This window comes from Sinocyclocheilus anshuiensis, unplaced genomic scaffold, assembly GCF_001515605.1.
Source record: "Sinocyclocheilus anshuiensis isolate Anshui unplaced genomic scaffold, SAMN03320099.WGS_v1.1 scaffold711, whole genome shotgun sequence".
In the NCBI taxonomy this organism is placed as follows: domain Eukaryota; kingdom Metazoa; phylum Chordata; class Actinopteri; order Cypriniformes; family Cyprinidae; genus Sinocyclocheilus; species Sinocyclocheilus anshuiensis.
This window is the reverse complement of record NW_015552595.1, coordinates 48,849-56,348: the sequence shown is the minus strand read 5'-3', so window position 1 is coordinate 56,348 and position 7,500 is coordinate 48,849. Positions and strand designations below refer to the sequence as shown.

At 43.1% G+C, this 7,500-nt stretch overlaps 1 protein-coding gene across 17 annotated transcripts in view; it reads left to right on the top strand.

Moving 5' to 3' along the window:
* Positions 1-7,500, top strand: part of LOC107665637 (myomegalin-like) — a 63,381-nt gene that overhangs the window by 37,714 nt on the left and 18,167 nt on the right. The gene's annotated exons all lie outside the window — the stretch shown is intronic.

Genomic DNA, 7,500 nt, shown 5'->3' with positions numbered 1-7,500 from the left:
TCTGCTTCATTCATGAATTTGAGTTCACACACTCGAGGTCCAGAAACGCCTGTATACTCCATTTGAAGTTCACAGCCACTCTTTCTGAGGCCAAACACATCAGAGCAAATGTAGAAATAGACTTGTCTTTGTGTGCGCTGGTTAATGTCAGAGGAGCGCAGTAGTTCAGCTTTGTAACTTTAAGCACTTCAAGACTTTTTTTCTGTGACAAACTGTATGGGCCGATATTTTAGTGCCAAATGAGGCTGACTTTGCTGCATCGTTTAGCATGGTTTGCTCTTGTTTATTGAAATATGAAGTTATTTAATGTACTTCAAACTGAAAAGAAATAAATGGAACAGATTTCTTGGCCAGAATCTTTTGTATTTTATTTTTTTGTTTATTATCTGTTTTGAACCGTAAGAATCATTTTGAATTAGGATAAGCGATTCCTCCAGGACGCTCATTATTAGACGATAAACTAAAGCTAATTTTCATTTGGCATGCAAACATTACAGGTGAGTATGTGAACTGGGATTTTCTACAGTAAAGATTCTTCAGTGTCATTTAATTTCCACTAATATTCAAATGTTTTTTTAAATCACTGAACAGTTTGATGTTAATTAACCAAACAGACTCATTCACACCTGCATGCTAGCGTTCATGTATCACATGTCTGCATGGCTGTGACTTTGTGTGGTTTGATGACAGTATGCAGATTAAAATCATCAGCTAAATTCAGAATATGAAACATCTCAAGAAACCACATCGGTCCTGTGCACTTTTCTCATGATCAATACGCTCTTTCAGTTTCAGTTTAATCGTCACTCATACGTCACAAGAGACACGCATACGTCACAAGAGACACTGTGATCAAGCATAATTTCTTTGGACTCTGAGGGACGCAATATAATGTTTTACTTTAGTGGGTTGGGGGAAGCTCTCTTTCACAGCTTATTGCGCTTAAACGGTCAAATGCACACAATTATGTCACAATGCACATTGTGTGGAGTATCACATAATCAGTCTGTTGTGTCGTACTCTAACCTATTGTGCGTTATGGAAGAAAGAAACACACGATGCAGGTCACCATCAACCTATGTATTAATGTTAAAGGAAGGTGCAACGATAGAAGTACAATGTGTTTTCCCCCAGCAGATACACAGGTGTGCAGGGGCAGAGGAAACCCCGAATCAGGTCTTAAAGGGACAGACACCCAGACCATTACATCTCAGAAAAAAAAGCTGTCCTCAGCTGTAAATGACAGGCAGACGTCCTAACACAACTACCATACATGGTTAGATGCTTAGATATAGCAGCTGACAAGTACAGGTATTTGCATCAACATCATCTTGGGAACATACATGTTGCCTGATGAGATAATAACATAGCCTCTAATATATAATAAAAAAATTAAAGAAAAGAAAGGAAAACAAATGTGAAAATAAAATACACTGGGCCGAATCAAATACACCATTGGAACATACACAACATAACAGCATTGTTGTACCCTCACAAACATGTATAGAGAGAAACACCATTATGAAAGTAACCAAGAACCGAAACTAACAGCAACATTTCAACACTTAAATCTATAGGCCCCCTCACAGTAATATTAACACTCCCTTTTTTTAGTATGAAACTCATTTGTCCACTTAGTTGTCGACCAGTCTGTTGTGACTCAGGGATGAACTCTGGGCCTTAAATTGTAGTGACACCCCTGTACTGGGCTTTGTACGGGATCATCCAAAATACAAGAATCAGGAAAAACATTATCGTCCCTTGCGGTGCCTTGCACCATCGGGCAAAAGTCAACCATTCCTGCCTGCCCATCATTAAGCAAGTCATCTTCCCTCTCAATGCAGGATGATGGGTTCAGCTCCAAATCACCACCGACCATCATTTCCTGAACACCCAGACTGGAATCTCCAGCATCAGAACCACTCAGACCAGGAACTTGAATGGTATGCGCCTCAGACCCCCACATACTCCCAGGGTTCATTGGCATGCACAGGGACCAACAAGCCCACTGGTTTCCGTTGGGATGGTTTGGTGAGCTGGCAAACTGTGCAGGAAGATACATACATGCGCACATCACCTTTCATTTTAGGCCAAAAAAATCTCAGTCTAAGCCTGGTAAGGGTTTTTTTTATACCAAGATGCCCCGCAGTAGGGTGATCATGATAATACTCTAGGATAGATCTCCGTATTGCCAATGGTGCCACTAACTTTAAATCTTTCCATGGGTGCATACCACACTGGACATTCACATCTTTGTAGTACAACAGTCCGTCTTGCACCATGTAACAGCCCTCAAAATTATCACCGTCCTCAATAGTCTCTACATTCTCCAACTTACGAAGAAGCACACCAGTTTTGCAATCATCCAACTGAAACTTCCGTATTTGCTGCCTGTCCCCTAACTCAAGTAGTGGTTGGATACGCAAGTCCAGACCAGCTATAATGGTATAGTCAGGCAACACATCCAAAGGGCCACTACAATCAGGCAAGGGGTTACGGGACAGAGCATCAGGGACCCGATTTCCCACACCAGGTTTGTGCTTGATGCTGAAATCAAAATCTTGCAGCCGAAGACACCAGCGCGCCAACCGACCAGAGGGATTGGGCCTCAACATCAGCCATTGTAAACTACTCTGGTCCGTGTATACAGTGACACGCAGACCTTCAATGTAGGGTCGGAAGTGCTCAAGAGCCCATATTAACCCCAGACACTCCTTCTCTGGAGTTGAGTATGGTTTCTCAGACTTATTCAGAGTTCGACTCGCGTACGCCACAACTATCTCTCGTCCTTCCTCATCTTGCTGCATTAGTGCTGCCCCCAGCCCTGCATCACATGCATCGGTGTGGATATAAAATGCCTTCCCAAAGTCAGGAAACCTCAAAACAGGTGAAGAGGTCAAACACGACTTTAAGTCATCCATTACCTTCTGACAAGAATCATCCCACACAAACGGTGTTGCATCTCGTGTCAGTGCACACAAAGGTTCTGCAAGCTTTGCATAATTCTTAATGAACCTACGATAGTAGCTGCTCAGCCCCAAAAATGATCTCACCTGTTTGACACTCTTTGGGACGGCAAACTCAGTCACTGCCCGTACTTCGTCGATATCAGGCAAGATGCCACCAGGCGTCACTTTGTAATTGTCTGACCTGTTTGACACACTTTGGGATGGCAAACTCAGACACTGCCCGTACTTTGTCGACATCAGGTAAGATGCCACCAGGCGTTACTTTGTATCCCAGGAATTTAAATTCCTCCCGGCAAAACTGACACTTGCCCAGCTTCACAGTCAGGCCAGCCGTCCGTAAGTGGCTAAACACTTCACGTATGTCATCCAAGTGCTGTTCGAATGTCGGGGATACAATCACTATATCGTCAAGGTATACGGCACAACACTTGTATATCAGCCCAGCCAAAACAGAGTTCATGAGCCGTTGGAATACAGCCGGTGCATTGCATAAACCGAACGGCATGATTTTGAATTGGAAAAGGCCACAATGGGAAGTGAAGGCTGTCTTTGATAGGTCTCGCAGAGCCAGTGTCAACTGAAATCTCAGCCAATGTAGTATGACCTAACTGGCTGCTAAACAAATCATCAAAACTCGTCAGCAACGCTCTAAGCTGCAGTCCCTCCTCGTCAGCCAAAGACGAGCCACTGATTAATAATTCCACCTTTGTTAGAGAGGTCTGTAGGCTGGCTAAAGTTGGCCCCTCAAACACACTATTTTGATCGTCCCAATCCGGACCCGCCATACCATCCACATCCATGTTTCCGATGGTTATTGTTCTGCTAGGAACATGGATGCTGATTGAGGCTCGAAGCATAAAATCCATCCCCAATATGATTGGGACTGTTAGGTTCGGCAGAACAATGAACCTATGAAAAAACGTTGTCCCTGAAACCAAAATGTCAGCCAGGTACTTCCCAAAGGTTCACACGTACCCGCATCTGCCAATCTGAGAGGGGAGAACATCCAAGGTGTGAGGTCATGGGCGGATGTCAATATATCAACCCTTATTGCGGACAATGAAGCACCCGTGTCTAAAGTGGCCATTATTTCGACATTCTTCAGCTTAATAGACACATGAAAAGGATTGTTCCAAAGGGAAGGTGACGACACATCTTCAATATGACCTAAATTAGGTTTGAGGAGAATTTGATCACCAACCTGAGGCCTGCTTATTGTCTGGGGGGAGGGTTGCCTCGACAAAAAGTCCCCCACCCCCACGTTTCCCGTTTGTCATTGTACCATTTGAATCCCGGGTCCTCAGCCCTCGATTCAGCTGTATCAAGAATCCTGCTCGGGGGATTCCTGGTGTTCCTGGCAGGTGGTTTACATCTCGGGCATGAGCGCACTGTCACCCCTGGCAAATGACATGAATAACAGTACACAAGACCACGTGTCTCTTCATCAGTTACAACCCTAGCACCCCCACGGTGGCCCAAGGCAGCATGCACTTCGTGTACACGGAGCAGTAGGTCACCCACTGTGGAAATTTTGGCCCCATATAAAGCAACAGCATATTTTTCTAGTGCATGCTTACAAATCACTTCAATTTGCTCTGCTTCAGGTGGAGGAGCCCTAAGCTTCCTGAATTCACACAACATGTGTGCCACAAACGTTGGAAGAGGTTCATCCCCTGATTGAAAGCGATCAAGAATGCCCCTCCAAATTTGCTCCTGATTATCCGAAGGCAAGAAAACCTTCCGAAACAAATCTGCAAATTGATCCCACGTGACAATATGTGGCCGAAGTACCTGAAACCAGCGAGCAGGCTCACCTGCCAGAAAACGTTGGATCTCATTAAGAATCTGTGTATCTGTCATACCCATCTGAGCCCTGTAACCATTCACTGCAGCCAACCACTCCTCAGGATTGGTCCTGCCATGGTCACGGAACACGGGTGGCTCAAGCCTGGAATGACTAAGGAGAGAGGTCAATACTCTAGAAGTGCTACTTAAAATGGTGGCATCTGAAAGATGAAAATCCCCACCTGTAACATGAACACCAAGGGAGGATGTTGGCTGAGTACTGCCACAAGAAAACCCCACTTGGGGCTCTGCATTAAAACCGGGAACATGTTGATTATGAGCACTTACGCCACTACACCCTGGAGGAGGCACTCCCATAGATGTGTTCAGTTGGCCAGGTGTTGACGTAAAAACGGGGTTCCCCCACTGTTTTGCGTGTTTTGCCATATTAGTCAAAGGTTCAGATACAAATCGGTCAAGTATATCCTTCTGAAGGTTCAATGAATCATGAAGTCAGTTCCCGAGCAGCTTCACCTCCTGTCTCAATGTACGCACCTGTTTTTCTAGGCTGGCCCGACGTGACTGAGGTTCATCGCAGGGCTCAGGCTCAACATGCATAATATCGTCACTGTCGAAGTCTCTACTTTTTGCCATTTCCCCAACCCACTGTGCATTCACAACAGTAAACACTGTAGTACCCAATTTGACAGTTAACAAAATTATCACTTTCCTTAAAGGTCAGTTAGATTAGTCACTCAAACATATAGGTGCAAAAGCAACGATGTTTAGAAATGACACAGAATAAAACAAAAACTGCATGTGTTTCCAGTCCCCACAAAAATGTCCACAAAGTCACCTCTCAGAGTTATGTACCTTCCAAATGGACAGTTTATGCAATTTATGTCCTCTTCTTCAGCTGATGAGAAAACCATGCGATGAAGGGCAAATAACTTCCTCCGAATGCCATCAACTCACTGTGAAATCTAGTCTGCACTGTCCAATTCCCGCGGAGAATCGACTTTTTAGTCCCAACTGTGGTGAAATAAGACACAGTTTTCCCAAACGAAAACAAAGTTCCACACCAACGATCCGAGCAGACCAATCACTATAATTACACGACATATTCGCAAATAAACCAGGAATTTTGTTCGGGTGCCACTTGTAACATATTGTGCGTTATGGAAGAAAGAAACACACGATGCAGGTCACCATCAACCTATGTATTAATGTTAAAGGAAGGTGCAACAAAACGATAGAAAGTACAGTGTGTTTTCCCCCAGCAGATACACATGAGTGCAGGGGCAGAGGAAACCCCGAATCAGGTCTTAAAGGGACAGACACCCAGACCATTACATCATGCAAACGTAAACCGTTAGGAGTAAATCAGGGCCCGTATTCACAAAATATCTTCAGGCTAAAAGTAGCTAATAACTCTGATTTAGGAGAAAATCTTAAAAATAATGGGTGTGTCAGTCCTAAATTTAGGACTCCTAAATCTTTGTTGTAAGAGTATTTCACAAAGCGTTTTAGCGCTAAAACTAGCTCCTAAATCTGTGAAACGTTAGGAGTAGTAAAGAGGACTGCTAAGTCACTAAGACCAAATCTGAACTATCCTAAAATGGCTGTTGCCAGAAATCTACCTCGGAATATAAACATTTTAGAAACATTTGACGATAATGAGCTTTTAAAAAGGTAACGGCTTTGGTTTGGAAGTTATCCCAAATCCAAATTTTTTATTATAGGTACCCCTAATATTAGGCTATAGCTGTTCTCGCATCCAGTTTGGTTTTCTTTTATGTTTGCATGTCTTACTATCAGCCATGATTATTCTACTCTGCTAATTAAAAGGCTGTTTATATGCATATTACCAAAATTTTATTAGTCGCTTAGTCGCAGAAAAAAAAATTCCACATGAAGTGGCGAAATCACGTAGTCCGTGATGGACAGAACATTAACGGCTGGTCTGTGTGGTAATATAGTACATCAGGCAGGACATCCATATGCTCAACTAATATTCATCAACCTCAAATATGGCTTATCATCTGAAATATGTATGTAGTAGCAACTTTACATGGCAGCTCAATCTAATGTTAGCCTAGAAAAAAGTGTGCAGTTCACGTGTTTGTGCGTGTGGAAGCTGAACAGTAGCGCGCTTGGGCTCCTGCAGGACAGATGGAGGCGCTGGTGCGATCATTGGCTCTTAAAATACTTTGTTATTTTTGGTCATACAGATAAGAGTAATGCATCTTTTGTATCTGTAAAGACTCTACGTTTATTCGTGTGCACTCAGAATAACAATGAAACGTTGCACTTTTGTAAAATAATGAAAGCAAACAGGATGCGCTTTCTGCCGTCTCGGTCTCTGTGAACATGAGCGCGTAACTTCGAAACTCCGTGTATACTTGCCTTATTACAGACATAAAAAATATATCTATAGAGAGTGAAACTTTAAAATGAACCAATTAAAATAGAAAACAAATATTCTCAGATTATGTAATCCGTGTGAAACATGCATTCAGGGCGCATACTGCGGAGATGACAAGTCAGTGTCGCCGACTTCATCTCTTAAACCGAAAACAGAAAGCACTATTGTAACAATAAATTATTAAAACGTTAATGCGGTGTACTTGCTGTTTTTCCCTAACACATTCATAATTATTATATTTGCCGGTGCGCTGTGGCAAGCCTTTTTTGCATGCGCTTGAGCACTTATTAGGCTATGTAGGCAATTAAAGGCTCATTATTA